General features: G+C 47.2%; 1 protein-coding gene across 1 annotated transcript in view; it reads left to right on the top strand.

Moving 5' to 3' along the window:
- POU2F3 (POU class 2 homeobox 3) overlaps positions 1–23511 on the top strand; it is a 74251-nt gene that overhangs the window by 4614 nt on the left and 46126 nt on the right. The window contains 1 exon segment of the mRNA XM_032472372.1: positions 1938–2006. The gene's annotated coding sequence lies outside the window, so the exon portion shown is untranslated.

Raw genomic sequence — 23511 nt, 5'->3', positions numbered from 1 at the left:
TCTGCTGTCAAAACCCATGAACTGAATTCCTGGCACTAGTGAAGCAGGTTTAAAAAACCCACCAAGGGTGAGAACTCGCCCCCCTTCTGCTCCCTCCCGTTAGGCACCGTCTGATTTTTAATCAGCACTGTTGAAGAATCCCTATGGGGAAGTGTGGCTGAGCTGATCTGTAATAGGCGATGCCCAGCTCCAGGATAAGACTTCATGGGTGGGATGAAGCGAAGCCCATTTCCCCATGGGAGCGGCAGCCGAGCAGCTGTAGAAGCCCTTTGCAGATGTGCCCAGGTGGCCCCCACTAGTTATTCTGCATATTTATGCATGACAGACTGTACAGAAAGTTTCAAACTGCAGCAGGAAGGAGTTCGGTTAAGCTCAAGAAATGCCTTCTCAAATGCAGTACAGTGGGAGGGGTGGTGGGTGTGGTTGCAGGGTTTCCCCTAGAGGTCTGTAACCACGCAGGACAGGACGGTGTGGATGTCTGGGGAGGGTTCTATGGAGCGCCATCTATTTGCCTGAAAGTCATCACTTTGGCCAGTCTCAAAAATATTCCTCAAATTACAGTGGCTCCCAAGGTTGCTTACTCCTTCCACTGCTTCTGGGGTGCTCCAAGGGCTGGAGAATCTGTGGACTCCCCATCGTCTCTGTCTTGTTTGGCATGGCAGCCACCCTTCCTGCATTGCAATCACTACACCCCCAGGGGTCCCAGTTTAAATCTCTGCCAGAGCCACACACATTTTTGCCCTTAAAAAAAAAAAAAAGGAGGTTTCTTCCCACTTTTCCTTGGGCAGAGGTCCACCCTTCTCCCTCATCCTGATCATCTCCAGACATCAGGCGTCCAGACTGCCAACTGCCTGATTACCTGATGCAAATTAAGACAGCCTGCTTACCCAGGATTGGCTGGGGAGCCGGGTATGCAAATTGGCTCACCAAGACTTTATCTGGTCTGAAAGGGTTAACATGCTGCCCCAGAGAAGAGGGTGGGGGTGGGGGGGGCGGTCAACACAATTTGAATAAAATATTCTTCATCTTTAACGGCTTCAGTATTTGGGTGGTTTAATAAGGAGAGGAGCCGACAGAGTGAGTTAGTTCAAAGTTGCCTCTTTGCTTCTCTCTGCTGACCCTGGAGGAGACTTAGGGGCCTCTTAGGTGGTGGCCGCTGTCTGTTGTGGGTAAATGTTTAATTTATTGAAACGAAGCAGGGCAGAGAGGCCGGACTGGCAGCACTTGGGGGCTGAGACAGGGGGCCTTGTGTAGGTCTTCTCTCTCTGCGGGGCACTGACCCGCCCACCACCCCTTTCTCCCGAGAACATTGAAGGAGAAGGAGAGAAGGTAAGGGTCCCCAAAGGACAGGATCTCCAAGGAGGCCACACAGGAGCTAGGGCAGTCCTGCAGGCAGTGGGCTGATCTCTGAGACAGACAGAAAACAGAGGCAGGATTGGGGAAGAAAGATGAGAAGGGCAAGCCTTGATTCAAGGGTACTCTTACCTCCCAGGGTAGAGTTATTACAGTGGGAGACAGGAGGTGGACATTTCTATTGCTGCTTTAAAAAAAATAACGTACATTCCAAATCCCAAAGGAAATGAGAATGGAGACTGAGAAGCATTCTCCCCCCATCCCCCACCCTCTTCGTACCCCTCCCCTTGTTAAATTTTTACCTACTGAGCCTGGTGATAGAAGGAAGTGGCAATGAATGATGCAAAGGGGGGAGACCCTGCAGTAGCCCTAGAGAAAGGGAGAAAGGAGGCCAGCCTGGGAGGAGGGGATATGTGCACCGAGCTTATGAATATTCTAATGGTTGTATGTTCAGGAATCAGGAATTTGAAAGTCTGATGGTTGTTGTAATTACACATTCATCTTCTCTGTTTAGTTAAAGCCACATATGTCATAGCAAGAAGAATTGTGACTTGTTATTAAAATTAGTTGTGTTTTCCCTGCAGATATCAAGATGAGTGGGGATGTAGCAGATTCCACAGATGCTCGAAGTGCTCTCAGCCAGGTGGAGACAGGTAAGGGTCTTCTCTTCTGTGGAATGAGACAGAAAAATCAGGGTAGGAGAGAGTTCCTGGAATTCGTCAAATAGTGTGGTAGCTCTTTTGGGTTGGCCTTTCAGTCAGTCAGACCCACTGGGTCTTTAAGGCTAAGACATAAGACATAAAGGGATTTCCTAGAGACAGGGGATGGGATCCTGGAGACTTCAAACAGTAGACCTTAGTCTACAGTGGAACAAAACCTCTGGAACTAGGCTAGGAAAGGGCCAGACCCTTAAAAAGAAAGAAGTTAGGGAGGAGATTCACTTCTTGATATGTCATTCCATCACCCCTAGAAGCAGCAGGCTGTGTTCCCGGCTGCAACTGACTGACAGACGGGCAGAAGGCAGAACCCGTCTTTAGTAGATGGGGACTAAGGCCTTTTGACCAGAGATTTCTCAATAGTCCTACCCAAGGAACTAACCAAAGAGGCCCCCTGTACAAGTGTTCCTCTTCCAAATTACATGCATGTGGGTGGTAAATAGACCCAGAAAGGAAGGCTCGGTGCCTGGTGATGACTTTGTTTTGTGAATAAGAGAAAGAGGATAGAAAAAAAATTGAGAAGAAAGTTTCATAGCTCTCTGCTTTTAACTCCATAGTCCAAGCCTTACTTTGAAAGCTCCATATAATTAAAAAGAACTTAAAGAAAGATGAGCATAAATTGTAACACCACCAAATAACTTTAATAGCATCCCAACAAGACTTCAATTAGTCTTTCATGTGGACCATTAGAGGCGTAGAAATTAGAAGTGGAAGAGAATCGATGTCCCCCAGAGCTAAAATCTTTTCCCAAGCCTTCAGGTTCCGTCTAGTTCCACTCTTGAAGCTAAAAGACTCGGGATCAGGGACAAGATAATTGGGGGTCTTGTGGAGGCATCTGCAGGGTGCATTTACCAAAAACTTTTCTGCCCCCCAATTTGTATTGAAACAGTGTCTGTTTGCACAGGTTGAGCTACAGATTCTATATTTTGCTTTGTATGGGGACAGCTAGGAGAAGGTGGCCCAGTTGCAACCATTTGTCAACTGATTTATTAGCTGAGTGTGTTTCACTGAAGGTCTATGGAGTGGGGCATCTGTTTTCCCCAACTGAGAAGAAAATTCCCTTTAGTCTCTAGAATTCGATCAAGGCTTTCAAATCAGCTCACCTGAAAAGTAACAGGCATAGCTCTGCTCTGACACTCTTCCCTAGAGAAGGACCAGAAGGCATGATTCAGGAGAAGTCGAGTCACCTCTTCCCGGCAAGTAGCAGGCGGGCTGGAGCCAACACTTTTCACCTGGGCCAGATATACTGCCCCGGGTAGAGAGTGTCCACGTGGAAGAAAGACCACACTTAGCAGACTAGCACGGGTGCCCTGCTGTTACGGGACCAAGTCGGTAACTGTGCTGGGAGTGCAAAGGAGCTACATAAAACCTTGAAAAGTGAGCCAGGCTAGGGAGGGGGTTCAGGTCCTGGGTGGGGATTAGGAAGGTTAAAGTGTTACGAACAATTTCATCAAGTCCTGGCCTCCTGTCTGGGACTGGGGGAGCTCTGCACAGACTAGGCTGAAGGAGAGAGAATCTGGACATAAACCTGACTTTCAGAATACAGCTGTCAACCCAGTTACTGCCAATTCAAAATGTGACCTCAGACCAGCCACTTTGCTTTCCTAGGGGACAGGAAAAGATGACCTTTGAAGAGCATGGATTTAGAATCAAACAGACCTGGGGTAAAAATCACAGCTCTGCGCTTACTGGTCATGTGATCTGATATGTTAATTTAGCCTCGTCTCTTCTAAAGAGGACAATTAATGTCCATCTTAGAGAGTCGGTTGAGAGTTAGCTGAGATGTTTAAAGCCCTTAGCACCATGGTTGGCATATGACAGCTGTGGCCATCATTACATCTAACGGCGTCATTAAAATTCTGTGATTCTGTAATATACATAGTGAGCCTTGCTGCTAAGTGTTTGGGGGCTGCAGGTAGTTGGGGTGCCCTTCTCGAACCAAGTGGGTCAGCCCCAGAGGTTGGTTATACTCCTTGCGCCATTCAGGGAAGCATTTTGTGCAGTTCCTCCTTGATTCCAAGGAGACACTTGAGTCCATGCTGTCTGGAATGCCTCCACCCTCCGATCCTGCACTTCTAGGGGCTCAGCTTGGTGGCTGGTAGCATTCATCCTTACATGATCATCAAATTACTGCATGTTTTAAAGAGTAAGAAAAAAGAGGTAGCTAATTAAAGTAACCAAACTTCCTGGAAAGTCGTTCTGACTCATTTTTTACCGAGGAAAGCTTATTATGAGTCACAGTAGTTACCAACTTGGTTTAATGGCTTCCTTTGGATTTTTAAAAGGCAGACTCCCCTTCCCAGCAGTGCATGAATTAAGGGATGGTTTGTCCCTGGGTTTTAAAGGAACTACAAACAAAGGTGACCTAAAAATCCCCAGCTCCCTGAGAGCACCCTCTGTGTAGTGTGAAATCCCCAATGGGCACAAGGTAGGAGCTGGGAAAGGGAAGTGAATTTCCCCATCCACACTTGCCAGGACTGCAAAGGAGAGTGTCCCCTGGTCCAGATGCAGACCTCCTGGTTGGTAGAGACAAGGCAGTTCATCCTTCTCTTTCCTTCTGCCTGTGAGGAAGCCAAGACATGGAGGGACAGAGGACAGAGTGTTTGTGACAGCACTAGGGACCAGAGAAAGTTCCTGATCCCCTGGCCAGTGCCATTTCCACACTCCCCAGAAGACTGCAGCCAAGCTGTTTCTAGATTTCTGATCTACCAGCTTTTTTATCCTTCCTTTTGTCTCCCTATCTGTTTTCACTTTTCCTTCAGTCTTGAGGCTGACAACATTTTTTTCTGTTCTCAATTGGATGATTGGTAAGAATATAGCCTTACCCACATTTCAAAAGCCCCCAGCTCTGTAACTGACCACCCTCAAGCACCCATGCAGTTAACCTAATGACTTTTGACTGGTCACAGCGTAGCCTCCAACACAGGGGAGGACAAATGCCGTGGGCTTGGGAGGAAGGAGGGTACAGCCAGTTACATTCATGGGGCCTCCCTCCCACACCCAGGCACATGCAGCCGACTTTACACACATCACGTTATTTAATTCTTACAATCCCCTTTTTTTATCAATGAGGAAATTGTGGCTCAGAATGAGAAACTGACTTGCTCAGGGTCACACAGCTTCCTACAGGAGTCAAACTTGTGTCTGGAGGAGCACATTCAAACACTTTAATATATTTGGCTCTTACAACAACTCATGAAGGTAGATGTTACCAGCCTACTTTGCAGATGAGAAAATTGAGGCTGGTTAGCTGATTTTGCCAGCAAATGATAGAAGTGAACCTGAGTCTTTCTAGTGACTTTTTACCCCAAAGATGGGGACCAACATAGGGAACCAGGGACAGGGGACACAAGAGAGTGGCAGCACCAGGGAGATGACAAAATTATGGAGGGTGGCTCCAGCAAAAGGGGCTGGAGGGGAGCCAAGCCCCTGCTGGTGGGTTGTTCTCATCCAAGAGGCGGAAAAACTACTTGTTAAAGAAGAGAGGGAAAGGGTTGGGGTCCACTTGCTCCCTTTGGTGAACTGTGGAGGGTGAGAATCTGGCCTCAGGGAGAACTTCTGCATCTCTTCTCTCATCCCAAATCATCCTCACCAATGCACCAGCCCCGGCTCCCCGCAATCTGCAGACTGGGTTGTCATTGGTGCAGCGGGGGTGGGGGTTGCAGACCCAGACGACAGTGAAGCACATGTCTTGGCACACTTGTCCTGCTCAGAGATCTGGGAAGGAAGGACTCTATGAGGGGCGCCCAGGGGAGGAAAAGGAGGGCTAGAAGTGAGCGAGGGGTGGGACAGGTCTTTGTCAGTCGTCCCCTCCTGTTGTCCGTCTTCTCTGCTTCAACTGCCTACCCATGAGGCAAAGTCACCAACAGTGCCCCACCCTCCAGAAGGACCATCAAGGGGAGTTAGCTGTGTGTGCACACTTTGCAGAAGAGTTAAGGGTCTCTTCGCTGAACTCTGGGACCTTTCTGCATGGTTTTAAGAAGGAATGGACAGGATTATACAGCGGAGCCCAGAGAGGTTAGTGCGTCTCATAAGGGCCCAACGAAAGAATGAGTTACTGACCCAAGATGAGAAACCCCCTCTCTGTCAGTTCATTCCTGGGGTCTCACCATCTCCACCCTCCTGAGTCCCCAAGAAAGCAAGCTGAGGCTAAAGAAACCGTTCTCATTGCAACCAAGAGGTGAGGTTCCAGACAGAAGCAGACAGAAGATTTTTTAGGGATGTGTATATTTTTTATCCAAATATTTATGGAATAAGACTATTTTTTCAATGACAGAGAGGACAGAAGTCTAGGAAGTACCGGGGCTGGGGTGAGACTTGCGGGAAGTTGCAAAAGTCTCCTATTGTCAGTCCTTTCTAAATGAGGCACATGGGTACACACACACACACACATATTTTTTTGATTAAATGACAGAGTGGGTGTGAAAGCACTTTGCAAAGTGTACGCCACCATACAAATACAATCCATCGTTAGGTTGATAATTATCAGAAACATTCAGGAGACAAGACAAAGCTCTGTCACTGAGCAATGTGGGACAAGTCTGCTTGTGTCCAAGACTTGTGGGGAGTCCCATAATGTGGGGAGGAGAGGACTGCAGGAGTAAAATGAAGGGGGTGGGCCAGGTGACCTGTAGGATGCAAGCCTCGTTACTCTGGTCCTGTGCCTCGATCTGACCCGCTCTGTCCCATACCTCTCTGGAGGAGAAAAATGAAGCCACAGCCCCTCCAGGTGTCCAGGAGGAACGGATATGAATTCCTAGGGGTGTAAGGATTCTGAGAAGATATCTTGTCCATGCTTCTTTCTTCCTTTGGAGATATTTCAAAACCATCCCTGGAAAATAAAAGAATTTATTATTCTCAGAGATATTTTTCCCTCATTTATCCTCCATCCTTAAGAAAACTACTCCTCCCCATTTCTGTTGACCACCTATTCTTGTAGGATACAATCCTCAGTTCCTGGAAGTCCTTTCTTATCTCTTGCCTACAACTCTCGTGCTGCAGCTTAAGCCCATTGCCTCTTGTTCTGGCCTTTTCAAACCAGAGCGGCTTCCAACTCATCGTGTTTACAGTTTCTGTGGCAAGGAGATTAGAAGGTATTAATTCACCACCCAGGCTTCATACTGTGGCTCTGTGTGCCGGAGACCTCAGCTGGGCGGCCGGTGGTGTCAGGAGTCGTCTATCTGCCTCTAACACTCCGTGAATCTTAGCAAATAAAACAGCTACAATAGCGGCTCCCACATGTGCCATGCCCCACACTCACAGACACTTCCTCACCCATCTCTTCCCAAACCCAACACCACAGGGCAAGGCCAGGCTGCTCAGATGATGGGTAGCTGGGCCAGTCCTGCCTGGCACCGATGTCGCTTCCTTTCGGAGGTGTCTTTAAGGAAGTGGCCCCGCCCCAGCTGCCATCTCTGTAGCCCCCGGAAGAACACGGACCTCCTTTTCTCTCCAACCTAAGAGGGGACAAAACGAGGGGGCCTGATGGGCAGGCGGGCATCTGTGTGCTCTTTTACCATCCAGAGAGCTGCCTGGTTTCCTCAGTGGTCATTCCTTAGAGCCCTGCTTCTCAAACAATGTGGGTTGCAGTACCAATCACTTTACTTCCAGTCTGTCACAGACCAGTCTGCGGTCCCACCTTGCAGGACTGGCATGCAGTTCGTACCCACCACACACATTCAGCAGGGCCCAAGCTGGTCTACACCGCATACACAGGGAGTGCCCACTAATCACGTGCTTGGGGTGTTGTGGACATTTTTAAATTCTTATTCTCTGTGTTAGAATGCTTCTGGTCTTGGACCTTAATGAAGAGCTCACAGACTAGCCTGGGTGCTGGACCACACTTGGAGGTACCCTGCCCTAGAGGTTAAGAATGTGTGTAAGAATGGTCCTTCCCTTTGGCATCCCAAGGGCCACATTTTATGACCTTCTTAGCATCCCTCCTACTCCCATTGTGGCTGTCATGGGGATGATGGTCAGGAGATTTAGCAGAAGAGGCAGGTCCCAGGTGTCCTTTGCTCACAGGGGTAGAATGACACCTCCCCCCACACCCCACAGGCTGGGAGCCTGGGCTGGAGCAGCGTCCAAAGCCTGGAGTGACTGCAGTTTCCGGACTGCGGTACCTACTAAGGTACCCAAATTGCAACCCTTCTCCACTACAAGCTGTGCATAAATGCTTTTGGTCTTTTGGGTCCACCCTCCTCCTCAAGAAACAATTAGGGCAATAAACACCTGGTATGGAAAAGTGCTGAACAAGTGGGAAAAGAGTTTGAAGAGAAATGGGCAGCCAAATTAGGGTAAGTGTTAGGGGCCAGAAGAGCAGCTCACATCCAGGCAACTGAGATGCAGTTATACTCAGTCTGCCCCACCCCCGAGCACACAGACAGACACACACACACAACTCACACTCTCACAACCCCCTCCCAAGGCCCTCGGGGCGGGGCAGGTGGGCAGAGCGAAACCACTGGCAGTCTTCATTTCTGGACAAGGCTCTGTTGAAGGCAGGCTGGGGTGGTTGGGGGTTTGTGAAGCTAGAGGAGGGGCAGGGGAGGCCGAAGCTGGAGTCTCCACCAGCATTTGCTAGTAGGTCCCAAGAATATCCATCCTTAGGAAGAGACGCTGAGGGGAGATGCGGGTCCAGCTCCCCTCACAACCCCTCGCTCACCACTCCCTACCGCCCAGCCAAGGGGAGAAAGTCAATTTCCCTTAAAAGGGAAGCTATATCCCAGCAGGGGCTGCAGTCCCCCTCATTGGAGCCTGAGGGTCTGGTGGGGCAGGATTGATCAGGCTCACAGAAGGACCAGCGCCCTCAAAGGAGGCCGAATATCATTTCTAGGGACTTTAGCCACTGACAGCTCGAAGTCCCTCACTGGCTCCTGCATGGGCCAGAGCTCACTCTGGGGAGCTCCCTGGGGTAACAGCATGGGCCAGGAGACTCAGGGCATGCCTTTGTGCTAAGCCAGGAGCATGAGAAACAGAGCTGCAAGCATCTCCCAAAAACATCCATGCTGTTGACTCAAAAAATAATAGGTGTTGATTTGCATGGCATTTTACATACAGGTTCTGTGCCTTGCTTTCCATCTCCTGCCACTGGCACCACCAAAGCCCACCCTCCCATCCCTCTCTCCCCTCTCCCCCCTCTCCCCCTCTAGGGGCATCCCCACAGGGTCCTCCAGACTCCAGAACTTCCTCACCACCATTAAGACCCCATCCTTGGATTATGCTAGCCTGGGGGAAAAAGAACCCAGCAGTTGGTCTCACTTGGGTGTGCTGGGTCCAGATTCACAGGAGAGAAGCAGGCAGGTGGCCTAGCAGGTCTGGGCCCCGTGGGGCGCCTCAGTGAGGGACACCCCACTTGCCTGTTGAGGCCCAGTAGGGGGCTTACCCATCGTACCCATCCGGTCTGGGAAGAGGAACAAAAAATCTGAGTCAGAGAGCCCAGAGAGGTGCCGAAAGGAGAGGAAACCCCATGGTTGCTATGACGATGGGGTCCCAGTGCCCAATTTGCATAGGGCAATGATTTCCATACTGCAGGGTGAATTTCCATATCCCTGCCTCAAAGCCTGCTGGGGCGGGGAAGGGGAGAGGGGAGAGGTCATTTGAAATTCAAATGAGGATGATTAAGATTTTCTTGAGGAGGGAAGCGCGGACTAAAGGGGTTAAGCTGGCTGGGAAATGTCTGCTCTGGGCTCCAAGGTATCAAAGGGAGACTGACACTGGACTGGCCCGTTCCCTCCTTGTCTCCGTCCTCATAGGCCCCTGGACACCTGAGGGTGGTTGGCTAGGCAGGGTCTTAGTGGTCTCTGCCTCCCAGGAGAACCGACTGGGTCCCCATCCCCTCCTGCCCCAGGATCAGTTTACCCCACTTCCCCCACCCTCCGGTGTCCCGAGGACCTTTGAGTGAGTTCTAGTTCTCAGGTCAGGCCTACCTCCCTCTGCTGACAACGGACTGCTCATCTCAGTTTTTCTATCAGTGAAACTGGAGAAACAGTCTGCACCTTCTTGCTTGGCTGGGGAGATGTGAGAAGAGAGGGATTCTGGACTCTTCTCTACCACAAACCTGTGCCAACAGGTCACTTCCGTCTTCTGGCCTGAATTTGTGCATCGGATGAAGGGTCTGGACTGGAGTGTCTCTAAGGTCACTTCTGGCTCTAAGATGCTGAGATCTGTGAACACACGCTGACCCTTTCTGCCCACCAGTCATTATTTGTAAGCTGTGGGCTGTCGCACCCCTCAGTTCCGCTGATGTGTTCAGAAGGGCACCCCTGCCCCCAGCTTCTCGAGGTGCCGGCATTAAGGGCACAGACTTTGGAGCCAGAGTCTGTATTTAAATCCCAGCTTCTCTACTTACTGGTTATGTGACCTTGGGCTCGTTACCTAATGTCTCTCTGCTCAGTTCCCTAGTCTGTAAAATGCAGGTAATAATAGAGAGAGGTCTCTCAGGGTTGCTGTGAGGGTGCAATAAGCCAACATTTGTAAAGCACTTAGAGCAGCTCCTGCCACAGATTAATGCTATTTGCCAGTCCCAGTATCAGAAGGACAAAGTATCCACAGGATGGAGCAGTGACCCAACAGCCAATCTAGAGACCCTCGTTAAGGAAGATGAAAATGTCCTGAGTAGACCGACCTGTGAATTCATTCACTCGTGGCCAACACACTGTCACAGCCACCTGCGCCTGGGAGAGGGACGCTTGCCTTAGCAAAGGGCCCCCAAACGAACTGACTCCAGGTCAACAGGAAAAGGCAGGAAGAAAGGGAGGGAGCTGGTGGAAAAACTCCCTCCTCCCAGGACCCACTGCTTAGAGATGGGAGAGATTCAAGGAGACTAGATGACATTTACAGTTCTGGAAAAATCTAAAGGTCTTTTTTTTTTTGCTCAAGCTTCTGTGGTGACTCCATGTGTGTTTTCATTTGGAGATAGTACACTGTGGTGTGCTCAGCCTTGGCTGGTGGACAGACGTGTGCTTGTTTCTACTCAGCAATTTACTAATCAGTAACCTTGGGCAAGTTGATTAACCTCACTAAGCCTCAAGTTTCCTCATCTGTAAAATGGGGATAAGAGAACCTACTCATAGGGTGGTTGTGAGAATTAAATGCTGTCCACTATATAAAATACTTAATACAAAGCTTGGTTTGTAGTAAATGTCAGCTATTAATTAATCCCTATCATTTGAAAACAGTGTTCTCCTGCCAAAAATGTTTGAAAATGCTCTGATCTAGTCCCATTCTCCTATTTTATGGGGAAAGAAATTGGGGTCAGAAAAGGGGAATGGTTTTCCCAAGGTCACAGCAGGGGGTTGAGATCCCTGCTTTTTAAAAGCCCTCCCCCCACCCCCAGAGGCAGTCCTCTGTCCTTTGGTTTTTTTGTGTGTGTTTTGTTGAAAAAAGCCTTCCCTCTCCCCTCCACCCTTCCCTCAGAAGTGTCCCCTCCAGCCCCAGGAGCACAGGCCCCAGAGGAGAAGAAGAGGCATTACTCAGTGTGAGGGAGGGACATGGTGTCTGGATGCAGAAGACTGCTGTGTGACATTGACAAGCCCAGCTTCTCTGAGCCTCCGTTTACTCACTGGTGAACCAGAAGTTCTGGAATCCTGGCCCTGCAGACCTCACAGGCAGGCAAGGATCAAATAAGGACTGGATATGAACGTGCCCTGCACAGAAAGGAACAAACATAGTACATGTTCCCGAGACCCCAGGCATATTGGCTGGGGCACTGGCCCTGCAGCCAGAGCTCTGAGATCTACGTTCGTTCCTTCTAGCTTGGGCACCGCCATGACCCAGCCTCAGTTTCCTTATCTGTAAAATGAGTTGTGAGGTATGTATAACATGAGAGTGTATCTGTGGCAGCTCCTGGAAGTGTGTGCTGTTCTACAAATGCGAGTTAGCATCTCCCGTCTAAGCTTTCTTCCTGCACGCATGCCCCCTGAGCCGCACGAAGGATGTCTGTGTGCCCATGTGAGGACCAGAGCTGGACCACACACCCTTCCCAGTACCTCCTGCTCTTCCCTCCCACCTTTCTTATCCCCACTTCACTCAGCCCTGGGAAAGGAGCAGCAGAGTGTCTCTTAGCAAGCTTAAACCTCTTTGAACCTTTCTCTCTCAAGGCTAGGGAGGAGTGGGAGCGGGGGCTGGTCTGGAGGTGACCTTTAAGGAACCCCTGGGCTGTGGTGGAGAGTCAAGGCTGGGCATCGGAGCTCTCTATTTGTTCCTGCTTTGTCACATATTGCCTGTGTGACCTTTTGCTCACCACACGTCCTCTCCGGGACTCAGTTTCCTCACCTGTAGATGGCGGGTGCAGCACCGGGATTCTCTGTGGTCCCCTAGAGAGCGAAAAAGTTCTGATAGAAAAAAAAAACAGCCAAGGTGCTTCTCTAACCTGTGCTTATTCAGGTACAACCAGAATCCTGGCTTTATTTAACAGAATTCTTTCTTTGAAGTTGAATTTTTATTGTTTTCCAGGATTGGGGATTATGAGAGGAGATTTGGCAGGGAACCTGGCCCTTTGGTTCCATTTCTTGCCACAGCGGCCTGAGTCCCTGGCCTCTTTTTCTGGAACCTGGCACATCTATCTGCCCAGATGCTCCTTCAGCCTAGAGTCTGACCATGCTGCCCACTTTGGGCCCCGAGTGATGACTGCGGCCTCAATGTGTGGCGAGCAGGGAGAGCAGTGTCAATGCAGGGGCCCCAAAGAGTCTCACCTACAGCTCAGGCTGAGAAAAACATGGAGATTATATTTCCTAAAAAACTAGGAAAGCTTGGGGAGGAAACTTCCATTTATTAAAGAATGACATGGCATATAACAAAGGGAGGTTGCAGGATGCTGGGCTGCCCTTCTAGCAAAGGTGGCATCAGAGCCCCTTCCGTCCACAGTTATCCCGCCCCAAGCTCCTGACATCTGTGGGGAGGGGCTAGAGAGCAAGGCTCCAGGGTTCAGTCTCATGACCGTGCAGGTGGGGAAAGCCACTGGGACACTCACATAGGCTGTGTCACAAGGAAGCCCTGAGGTCAGTCATGTTTACTCTGCCATTCTAGAGAGGAAGACGCTTTCAATCATGAAAACCCCCAAATCCACAGACAGTCAGAGGTGGAGGGACGCTGTGAGATCACCCTGTCCTGGATAGCAAGCAGTTTTCTTCAGGAGAGCTGCTTCTGATCATTGGTGGTGGTCAGTACACACTGAGTTTAAGAAAAGGAGGTGACTGCGGCAATCCATTAGTGATGTCTGCCCTGAGCGTGGTTCCCACGCACACACAGTGCATCTCTGCATCTGCTATCCACAGCCAGGACACTCAGCTAGCTAACTGAAGCTCAGATCTCCCAGCCCCTAAGGCGGGGCTCTTCCCACAGCCCATCAAGGTCCTCCTGTGTCCTGTTCTTCAGGTGGCTTCAGGGGTCACCCTCAGGGTCCTCCTGGGCATTTCTTGGCTCCTATGAAGAAAGTGGCCAGAATACAGACAGAATTTTTTGTTTTAATATGTAAAGGAAATTGAAGGCTATGGAGATTAAGCCACTTGCCCAAAGTCCAGCGTAAAACAGCCTTTGAAGTTACCCTCAAGCTCAGTTTACCTTGTGTTCTCTGTCCAGAACTCTGACCATTAGGGAACAGTCCCCAGTTCCTTGGAGGAATCTCAAAAGGTAGGCGTAGTATCTGTGGGGTCCTGGGGAAAACTGTTTTGATTGGTTTAAATGACCTCACTGGGAAGTCTCTTGGTTTGCTCTGGTGGCTGGTGGCCCAGGAGTGCTTCCAAGGTCCTCGTTACTTTAATCATTGCTATCTGGGAAGTGCCCGCAGGTTGTCAAGGGGACATAAAGTGACACTGGACGTCTATGGGTTCTGCTGGGAGCGGAGCTGGTGAGAGAAGCAGCCCAGAAACGGGAGAGGTGCAGCCTCGCTGCAGTTTGTGCTCTGCATGTTTACCAGGCAGAAGTGAAAAATCCTGCTGGAACAGTTCTCCATTCTTGTGCTTCCACCTCCCTCACCCAGAGAATTGCTCCCCAGGCAAACTCACATCCCAGGGCTGCCAAACCATGCAAATCAGCGGGCCTGCTAGGCCATGGCTCAGAAGTGGGAAAGCAGAGGGCTGGAGCCAGCTCCTCCCGTCTACAGTAGGGCAAGGGTCCTTGCCAGGTGGCTTGGACTGCTGACCTGGTGCCCACCAGATGCCAGGGGAGGAGGGGCAGAGGTGGGAGTTGCTCTTGACCCCCAGGCGCCTCCAACAGGCTGATCCTTGGCCTTTCTCGTCAGGACCTCATTGGGTACTACGGCCATCCTGGCCTGAGGAGATTCTAAGCAGAATCCTGGGGCTCCCGCACAATTCAAGGTGCCTTTTACTCTCTTTCAGTCACTTAATCCCATTTACTATGGACTGGGATGTTGTCTTCATATTTATCCCAAATTCCTCTAACTGCAGCCTCAGCCTTTTACTTTGTCAGCAGCTCTTTGGTATAGATGAACAGTTCTGGGTACTGTGTGGGACCAGGGAGATGCTGGAGTTGGAGCATCGAAGCTGGGGCTTGAATGGAGTTCTCAGACATTGTCTGAGTTTAAATGATGCTTAACAGTGCAGTCATGCTTGAGTGGGAAGAATAGTGAGGTTGGAGACATGGGTTTTTTTCTTCCCCTATGGCTTATATATACACATGCCCATACTTTAAAACTACCTATCACTTAACCTTTTTGAGACTCAGTTTCCTCACCTGTAAAATGGGGTGAGTAATAATGGCTCATCTTCCCAAAGGTAGAGAACATCCCCTGATGATCTCCTGAGGTCCCTCCCAGTCCCGTGAGCCCAAGCTCCAAGATACTTGCTTTCTTGCTTTATTGCTTGAAGCTTCTTGGCCCAGAGATTCCCAGGAGACCATGAGAAGGAACAGAGGCTTGGAGAGAACTTAGCTGATGTCCCTTCCAGCCTAACACAGATCTTACCCATTTGTCCCCAAGACACCCAAATAAAGGATTCTGAAGCTTCCTTTGTGAGCCCTTTCTGCTCCATCCCTTCCCTCTGTGTTCTTACCTCTTATCTGTAGGCAGAACAAACAGGACAGAGGGAAATGGTAAGAGTTTTTTTGTCTTCCCTGTGCCTCCGTCTGCAGATGCTGCAGACGGTGATCAGCTTCTGGGAGGGAAAAGCCCTGGTGCATTTCAATCAGCTGCATTGAATCCTAAAACTTCAGAGATAGAAGGGATTTTCAGTCCCCTGAGATCATCTGAGATCCCCGTCGTGATGTGATCAAATTGCCCCTCAATTCAAAAATCACTCTTAACATCCCTGAAATAAGCAAACTCTGCTTGAATATTCCTAGTGATGGGGAGCTCAGTTGATGTGAAATGGTAGGTCTCACTGCTGGACAATTCCACGTTTTACAAAATTCCTTCTTATACTGAGGTGAGGCCGGCTTCCCAACAGCCTCCTCCACTGGCTCTTGTTCTACTGTTTGGATCTGCAGGCTAAGCCTGCTTCACATCCATGCCAATGTTTGGGGAGGAAGGAAAAGTCCACTAACATTTACTTAAGCATTTACTATACGCCAAGCACTGTGACAAGTGTTTTCAAATGTTCCCTCATTGAACTGCCTTAAAATTTTTTATTTTGAAAAACTTCAGACATACAGAAAAGAGAGGAAACAGCTTAATAAACAGCCATATACCCATCACCTGGATTTAATAATTGTTAACATCTTGCCGTATTTGTTTCATCCATTTTAGGGGGAAAATATTTGATTTTTAACTTGTTTCCCCAGACACACACAAAAGTAGACCCTAAACCAATGAGCCCTCATATACTCATTACCTACTCCCAACAACCGTCAAATTTCTGCCACTCCTGTCACTGGAATATTTTCTTGTAAATTATAGAAATTATAACATTTCAATCCTAAATATGGCAGTATGCATCTCTAAAACATGAGACATTTCCCTTCTTAACCACAATTCTGTTATCACACTTAACAAAATGAATCTCATTTACTTCTCATGGTAATCCTAGAAAGAAGGTTTGATCTAAAGGCAAGTGTTCTCTTCTCTAGGCTAAACATCCTTCCTTCATTTGGTGTGACATCTAGGTCCCCTACCATCTTGGTCCTCATGCTCTATGGCCCAGTTCATCAGGGTCCCTTTTAAAAAATGGTACCCTGAACTGGGCGTGATGCTTTCAGCAGAGATCTGCAACGCTCTGCATGTCTGTTAACGCACAGGTTAGCAGCACCTTTTTAAGAAGCTACACCACACATACGCAGCACACTCTGGACAAAATTGAACTTCAGTCAGCTAAAATGCTCCCTTTTTTGTTTCTTTTTCACGTGAGATATCTAACACCAGCGCCCCCCCCATCTTTCCCCCACCACCCACAAGAAACTACAGTGTTTATTTCTAAATACTGTCTGCCAACAAACAGAAATGAGAGTCATTTTATGTTTTTGTTTTTCTTTTTTGGGGAGGGAGGTATATTATATTTCTTTAGAAGATTTAACCTCTTTGAAAATGTAAAATATAGAGTATAGTTTTTTTAATTGAAGTACAGTTAGTTACAATGTATCCATTCTGATGTACAGCACCTTACCCCAGTCATGCATATACATACATATATTCATTTTCAATTTTTTTTCATTAAAGGTTATTACAAGATACTGAACATAGTTCCCTGTGCTGTACAGAAGAAACTTTTTTTTAAGGGAGTATACATATTTTGATGGTCAAATATCTTAAATTGTGTATACCTGAATTTTTAATCACTGTCTGTATTCACTGAGATTATTTCTGTTGTTCTAGCTAAAGGTTGGCTACTGGTATTTTTGAAAAAACTCTTCATCATGTTCCACATTGTAGCACATAGTCTTTTTTTAAGCTTTATTGAGGTATTACTGATAAATAAAACTGCAAGATATTTACAGTGTACATCATGCGATTTGATATGTGCATATATTCTGAAAGAATTCCTACTGTCTAATTAATTAATATATCCATCACCTCTATATTTAGCTTTTTGTATGTGAGAGAGTACATTTAAGTTTTACTCTGTTAGCAAATTTTAATTATACAATACAGTGTTATCGGCTACAGTCACCGTGTTATATATTAGAGCCTCAGACCTTATTCATCTTATAGCTGAAAGTCTGTACCCTTCTGGTCAACTTTTCCCTATTTCTGCACCCCACCCCCACCCCCAGTTCTGGCAACCACATTACCACTCTCCGTTTCTATGAGTTTGTCTTTTTTTTTTTAAAGATTCCACAGATAAGTGATACCTTGTAGTATTTCTCTTTCTCTGTCTAGCTTATTTCACTTAGCATGATGCCCTCAAGGTCCATCCACATTGTCACAAATAGCAGGATTTCCTTCTTATGACTGAATAATATTCCAGTGTGTTTCTATCACTTTTTTTTTTTTTAATCCATTCATCTGTTGATGGACACAGGTTGGTTCCTTATCTTGGCTATAGTGACTGATGCTGCAGTGAACAGGGAAGTGAAGATAGCTTTTCGACATCCTGTTTTCATTTTCTTTGGATGTGTACGTAGAGTAGGATTGCCAGATCACATGCAGCAGATGGTCTTAAAGGTAGGGGATGCTTTTGTGCAATTTGACTACGTAAGTTGATCACCCAGTATGAAGAAGAAAAGTAGCTTTCTGGGTTAGAGTTATTTGTCAAAACAGACCTCCCTAATTTTAAAAAAATTCTTTTTTTCTTTTTTTTTTGTGGTAAAAAACATACAACATAAATTTTAAACATAAAACATACACTTTAAACAAAATTTGCCCCCTTAATCATTTCTAAGTGTAGAGTTCAGCCTCCCTTATCTTTTATTCATACAGTTGATTTTTTAACCTAAAGGCAGGGTTTACACTTATTCCTGTTACATTTTATCTTGTTGGTTTGGGGCTCCTACTAGAGTCAACCAAAATATTCTCTAAACCTGATTGCGTCATCTAGTTGCCTGGATTAATCTGCTCTGTTTAAAAGCACTTCCGAATTTGATCAGTATCTACCCTGTTTATTTGCTTAAACTGTTGATTAAAATCTAATGCTTGGTTTTCTCATTGTTGGACTCTGGATGCGGTGGGTTTATTGGGACAATTGTGTGAATATGAGAGTTGAGAATTCAGAGCTTTAGTCCAGATTTAGGGTCTGTGAGGCTGCGTGACCACCCCAAGGTGCTTTCCTCTGAGGTTGGGCTTCAGTGTCCTTCCAGGTCTAAAAATAATGCTCCTGCCCCATGTGTGTCTGTCCTGCTTTGTTTTTTGGGTTTGTTTGTTTGTTTGTATTTTGGTTTTTTTTTTTCCTGCAGATGGCTGCCATCTTCCAAAGAGGGAGACACAACTTGGAAATAGAATGTGTTCAGGTTTCTGTAGATGGTAGTGCCTGTGGTTTCTTAGATCTGAATAAAAGATTGGTTTTCACAGCAGTTCCTTAGTAATTTAGGTCAGTTAAACACATAGTCAGTCTGCTCCTACTAGGTGTTAAACACTGTTTTAGGCTTTTAGGGTACAAAAAGAAATAAGATATAATAACCCTGATCTCTGGGAGCTCACAATTTCATGAGGGAAACAGACACACAAAACACTGATTCTAAAATATGTGGTATATGCTGGAAGAGATATAAGTAAAAGATGTGCAAACACAGATGAGGAAATCCCCTTCTTGCTTTGGATAAGCTTCATGAGGATGTGACATTTGAGTTGGGTCTTAGAGGATGTGCTTACCTTCTAAGGGGTGGAAGGGCATTCCAGTCAGAGGGAACAGCATGTGCAAAATCCCTGACAAAGAGGCAGGCTCAGCCTGACTGAGGAGTGGCCAGGACATCTGGAGCCCAGTGCCCTGCTGGACAGTGTGTCCAGCTTACAGCTGAACTTTATCGTATTCCTGGAGTGTGGGTGGGATTGGAACTGTGACCTTATTTTGCCCTTGAGATGCCCCACACTCTGAAGCTTCCTGCTTTGACCAAGGTCACACAGCTTGGAAGTGATGGTGCTGGGACTTGAGCCCTAATCCTCCAACTACAAGTCCAGAACTGTTTCAAGGATGCCTGTTGGTCTTCCACACCATACCTTAAAGGGACAGAGGTTTCTGGTAAGAGTGGATCAGTATTTCCCACAATATAGTAATTGCATCCCTTCCCTTCTCTAGGAGAGAGGGTTGCCTTCCTCCCTGTTTCAGAGATGAATAAATTGAGTCCTAGGAATGGCTCGTCAGTCAACTCTCAACCTAGAGCATTAGGGCAGCAGCAGAACCCCTGTGAGCCTGATCTGGGTCCAGCGTTCCCAGGCACCACCTCCCTGTAGGCTGGGCAGGGAGAGGTGCCAGGTGGAACTAGTCCCGTGGACCATGGGAGAGAAGCAGGAAGAACAGCAGTAAAATGAGGGCTGAGACGGTTCCCCCCGGCCAGATCTGGAGAGAGAATCAACATTTCAACAGGAATGAGCTAATGCCTCTGTTAGACCATGTCACCGTGTCTCCACCTAGACCCCCAGGTGCTCTGAGCTCCTTCTCATGGGCCAAAGGCCATGGGGAAAGCCATGTCTCCTGAGAACACTCTGACCTGCTTAGCAGTGGAATCAGAATCAGAACTGAAATCACTCTGGGGGACCGAGCCCTTACTAAGTGTCCAGCGCTGAGCTAGTGCCACTCTCTGCTCTCCTGGGGTGTCATGGGGCTGGTCCCCCAGGGGAGGCCCTGGCCGGTCCAGGCGCCTCCAGGCCAGCCATGTGGTCAGCCTGGGACTCTAGGAAGATTGGACAGTGATACTGGTGCAGTGATACAGAGAACAGGGAACCCCAGCTTCAGGCTCCAGGTGCAGCAGGCGCTTCCTCATGCTGAGGGGCCTCTGGAGAAAGGCCACGGAAACACTCCTGGGCAAGAGAAATTGTCACTTTTGTTGACTGGTGAGTTTTAAACTTACTCTCTGAACACCTGCTTGTTCATGTTTGCATTTTGTGGCTCTCACAAACAACATTCTAAAGGCATCACAGAAATCAAAAGCAAAGACCTTTTTAAATTGTTCACAACCCTAAGGACCTTCAAGTCAGGCTGGTTTGGCCCCCAAGTGTTTCTCTTCCTTTCTGGGTCTTATTCAAGAGTCTCTTATCACCTCCTTCTGGAAACACCTTCTCTTGCCTCCCAGACACCATGCTTGCCCAGGGCTTCATCCCTCTTGAGTAGCCACTCTTTCTCAGTCTCCTTTGCTGGCTCCTTCTTATCATTCCCAACCTTGACCTTCATCTTCTTCTTCATCTGGACTCGGTTCTTTTGTAAACTCATCAAGTCCTACATCCTTCAATACCACCTTTAGGCTGATAACTACCCACCCTGTACTTCCTCTCCTGAGTCCATACTCATTTCCTCTCCTCTCCTGAGATATTTAATTGGCATCTCACACTTCACACGTCCCCAAACATAGCTTTTGATTTTCTACCACCTGCTTGCTCCTCCCTGTGTCTCCGCCATCTTGGGGGATGTTGCCACCACTCTCTCTATGGAAAAAGTCCAACCTTAGGAATCATCCTTGATTCCGCTCCTTCCTGTGCACCCCACCTTCCATCCATCAGCTGGTCCTGTCGGCTATCAATTCAAAATGTATTCTAAATCCAGGTCCTTCTCACCCCCTCCAGGGCTGCCCTTCTAGCCTGGGCACTGCCCTGCCTCCCCTGACCCAGTCTGATAGCCCCCTGGTTGTGCTCCCTTCCCACCTCTCCCCTCTACATCTGATCACTGCAGGTGTAAGCACGTAGGTCAAACTGTGTCACCCCTCTGCTCAGAGCCCTCTGATCACTTCCCAATATCCTTTGCATGAAAGCTGACATCTTCACCACAACCTGCCTGCCAGATCCACATCATCTGTCCCGGATACACCCATCCACTTCTCCCCCGCAGGGCCAGCCTCATTGCTGTTCCTCTGCAGGCAAGCCTGTTCTCGCCTCACTCAGGTCCAGATCCCGCTGTCTGGAACGAGCTTCCCCAGACCCTGCTTATGAACAGCCTCTGACACACTCTTACCTTGACCATGTAGCATTATTCCCCACAGTAACTGCCTCTAAATAAACTTACATATTTGTTGGGGGAGGGTATAGCTCAAGTGATAGAGCGCATGCTTAGCATGCATGAAGTCCTGGGTTCAATCCCCAGTACCTCCTCTAAAATAAGTAAGTAAATAAACCTAATTAAACCTTTATTATTATTACCTCCCCCCACAAAATAAAATTTAAGTTTAAAAAATATATACAAAATTACATATTTGTTTCTTATTCCTTTATGTCTCCTCAACCAGAAAAAAAAGCTCCATGTGGTCAGGGACTTCTGTCTGTCTTTTCCAATGTTGTATTTTCAGTGCCTCGAATACAGCCTGGTACAGAGAGTGTATTTAGCAAATCCTTGTGGAATGAATGAATTTGCTTTTTTGTTAAATTTTAAAATTATTCCTTATTAGGTCACCTTTACAATGTCATGAACAGACTTTTTTTTAAATATAAAAGCAGTTTTATATTTATCTTGTATTTCTATTATATTTCATTTTTTCTCATAAATTAATTTCATTCGAAACAGCAAAAAGATCAGTTATTCACCTCTGACTGGGGTTATAAACTACAACCTTTCAACAGGAGCGGCCTCACCGTGCCACAGAGAAAGAGGCGTTAAGGGACCGATGGCGGTGGGGGGGGGGTTCCTTCTCAGGCAGTATTACGTCAAACTGCAGTATAGACAACTGATCTTACAGATCAGGATACCTCCTGAAGAGGCGTCACTTGTTTTAATAATACCTAAGTATTGGAAATACATTCATCGTATGAATTGGAGGAGGGAAAGGAAGAAGAAACAGCATTTCATGACAATCTGTTCCTGGTCTACAGCCACACCAAGCCTTAGCACTGTACAGAATTCTTAATCCATTAGCCAATGCTATTCAGAAATACTCCTTTAGTAGTCTTACATTGATATTGCGTAAAAATCACACACAACGCCCCAGGCCTGGTGGTGTTGGGGTCTCCAGCTCGTGTTGGGGTCTGTATCACAAGTGTCTGAATCCTGGCTGTGCTGAAAATGCCCCTGAGGCAGCAGTTTCTTCTTCATGCTCAACCCAGACAGATGAAGACCCAAAATGCTAATATTTATTTTATCTTTAAGTCTACCCTCTAACACAACTATTTTCAATCTGTGGGCCCTTCCCATCTTTAGCTCCCCTCACCGATTACGTATTTAGTCTTAGTTCATCTCAAAATCAGGCTGCTCTTCAGAGATGACTTCCTGTCTCTCCAGTTTCCTCTTTCTCGGACACCCATAGCCCTCAGTCTCTCTTGTCACCTTGCTGGCCTAGCTGCTCTTAGGGATGCCTCACAACCAATGGTGCAGGCATGGGCCACACTTACCCATCGTCGTTTAGAACACAGCAGAGGGAGGGGGGCTTAAGTGAAAGCTCCAGAGGATTCTCTTGGATCCCATTCATTCATCCATCAGGCGTTTCTTGAGCCTCCAACCCATGTTAGGAACTGTGGTGGCCACTGAGGATGCAACAATGGATTTCATCATTCTGGCTTTCAAGGAGATCATAGACTAGAGGGAGAGAGAATTGTGCAGACAAATAAGGAGTGACATGACATGTGCCATGTGGCTGGTAGAGAGGGTTTCAGGACCAGAGGGGAAGGGGACCAACTTTGTAAAAGGGAACAGTGCATGGAGGCCTGGAAACACAAGAATGTGTCATGTTTGGACATGAGCGAGCATTCCGTGAGGCTGGAGCACAGGGTACCTGGGAGGGAGGGAGGTGAGATCCTGAGAAGCAGAACACAAAGCAGCGAAGGTAGGCAGAAACCAAGTCACACAGGGAATTATATGTTGTACTGAGAAAGTTGGACTTCATTCCAAAGCTATTGAAAAACCAATGGAAAGCAGAAGAATTTTCTGATTGAAGGGTCTGAATTCATTCACATGTTCATGTATTCATTCATTCAACCAATATAATTTGAACTCCTATTATGTGCTAAGCTCCATGCTAGACTCTGGGTGTATGGTATTCAATATCATTTTCTTGACATTCTAGAGCCAATAATTCATGGAGCAGAAAGGAAGATTGTTTGGCAGCTCCTCCCCTAAAGAGCTGTATGAATAGGAAACTTAATTATAGCAAAGAATGGAAGCAATTTCCCTCATAATAGGTATATGTTTAAACAAATTATGGTATATCCATAAGTGGAATATTATGTAGCCATTAAAAATGATATTTGCAAGCATAGGAGAAAGATTTATGATGCTCCTTAATTGTATAGGAGAAAGATTTATGATGTTCATTGAAAAAATGAGAATAAAAATCTATATAGAGTGGAATGAGGAAAAACAAGAATAAAAAAGACCATAAAATATACAAAAATATTAATTACAGCTACCTCTCCACAAATTGACTTTTTTTTTTTTTGCCACTTTATGCTTTTCTGTACCAAAGAGTTTTCTCTATTAAGCAC

Source organism: Camelus ferus, chromosome 33 (genome assembly GCF_009834535.1).
Source record: "Camelus ferus isolate YT-003-E chromosome 33, BCGSAC_Cfer_1.0, whole genome shotgun sequence".
Taxonomy (NCBI): Eukaryota; Metazoa; Chordata; class Mammalia; order Artiodactyla; family Camelidae; genus Camelus; species Camelus ferus.
This window is presented reverse-complemented; position numbering and strand designations above follow the sequence as displayed.